The following is a 2106-nucleotide window of genomic DNA, read 5'->3' as shown; positions in this document are numbered from 1 at the left end:
GGTGATAGTGGGCATCCTTGTCTTTTTCCTGATTTTAATGTGAAGGTTTTCAGTTTTTGGCCATTTAATATGATATTGTATGTTGGTGTTTCATAGATAATCTTTATTAAGTTAAGACATAGACCATCTATTCCTATTTTTTGCAGAGTTTTATCATGAATGGGTGTTGAATTTTGTCAAATGCTTTTTCTGCATCTATCAAGAGGATCAGGTGGTTCTTGTCCTTGACTTTAATATAGTGTATTACATTAATTGATTTATGTATGTTGAACCATTCTTGCATCCCTGGAATAAATTTGACTTGAGTAGGATGTAGGATCTTCTTGATGATCCTCTGTATTCTGTTTGCTAGTATCTTACTGAGGATTTTTGCATCTATATTAATAAAAAGATTGGCCTGTAGTTCTCTTTTTTTGTTACATCTTTCCCAGGTTTGGGAATCCAAGTGATATTTGCTTCCAAGAATGAATTTGGAAGTATTGCTTCTCTTTCAATTTTGTTGAAAACTCTGAAGAGTAATGGCAATAAAACTTCTCTAAATGTCTTGTAAAATTCAGCAGTGAATCCATCAGGACCTGGGCTCTTCTTTTTGTTGGTAAGCTTTTAATTACATTTTCAATTTCACTGATTGTATTTGGGGTGTTTAAAATGTTTTTATCTTCTTCGTTCAACTTTGGTAATTCATAAGTATCTAGAAACCTGTCCATTTCTTCTGGTTTTCCATTTTATTAGAGTACAGGTTCTCATAGAATGTATTAATGATCCTCTGGATGTCTGTGGGATCTATTGCAACTTCACCTTTTTCATTCCTGATTGCATGGATCTGAGCCTTTTCTTTCCTTTTTTTGATAAAATTAGCTAAGGGTTTTTCAATTTTATTTATTCTTTCAAAAAAACCAGCTCTTTATTTCATTTATTTTTTGTATCATTTTTTTAGTTTCCATTGTATTGATTTCTGTTCTTATCTTTATAATTTCCTCTCTTGTTTGAACTTTGGGTTTTTCTTGCTCTTGTTTTTCTAGGAATCTAAGAGTCATCGTTAGGTTGTTTATTTTAGCTTGCTCTGTTTTCATGATGTAGGCATTCAGTTCTATGAATTTTCAACGTAGAACTGCTTTCATTGTGTCCCATAGATTCCTGTATGTTGTATTGGCATTTTTGTTTATTTGTAAAAATTGTCTGATTTCTTCTTTAATTTTCTCTGTGATCCATTGATTGTTTGGGAGAGTGTTGTTCAATTTTCATGTGTTTGTGAAGTTCCTACAGTTTCTTATGCTATAGAAATCCAGCTTTACTGCACTGTGATCTGATAATATATAGGGAATGACTTCAATTCTTTTGCATTCATTCAAACTTGTTTTGTGAGCTAGTATGTGATCTATCTTGGAGAATGAGCCATGTGCAGCTGGAAAGAATGTGTATTCTGATTTTGTGGGGTAGAACACTCTATAGATGTCTAATGAGTCCACATGTTCAAAAGCTTGGTTGAATTCTAGTTTTTCATTGCTGATTTTTTTGCTTCAATGATCTGTCTATTTGTGATAGTGGGGTATTCAGATCCCCCACTACAATTGCATTAGTGGTTATTTGGTTTCTCATGTTACTTAATATTTGTTTTATATAGTTGGGGGCATTTATATTTGGTGCATATATGTTTATGATTGTCATTTCTTCCTGTTGGATCATTTCCTTTACAAGGATGTAGTGGCCTTCTTTGTCTCTCTTAATCAATTTTGGCTCGGAGTTTGCTTTGTCTGGTAATAAGATTGATACCCCTGCTTTTTTCTGTGCTCCTTTTGCATGGAGAATTGTTTTCCATCCTTTCACTTTCAGTCTATGGGCTTCTTTTTGCGCTAGGTGTGTTTCTTATATACAACATATTGTTGGATTTTGCTTCTTAATCCATTCTGCGAATCTATTTCTCTTGATTGGTGAATTGAGGCCATTGACATTATAGTTATAACTGATATGTACTAACTTATTATTGTCATGTTATTGTCCTTTTGTTGACTCTTTTTATTTTTTGTCCTCTCTTTAGTTTCTAGCCTTGGATATTTGATTTGCTCTGTTGGACCTCCTGGTGTTGTGATCTTCATTGTCTTTTTC

Source organism: Fukomys damarensis, unplaced genomic scaffold (genome assembly GCF_012274545.1).
Source record: "Fukomys damarensis isolate Sample0158 unplaced genomic scaffold, DMR_v1.0_HiC HiC_scaffold_30, whole genome shotgun sequence".
NCBI classification, from domain to species: Eukaryota; Metazoa; Chordata; class Mammalia; order Rodentia; family Bathyergidae; genus Fukomys; species Fukomys damarensis.
The sequence above is the reverse complement of the archived record's forward strand: the minus strand, read 5'-3'. Positions refer to the sequence as shown.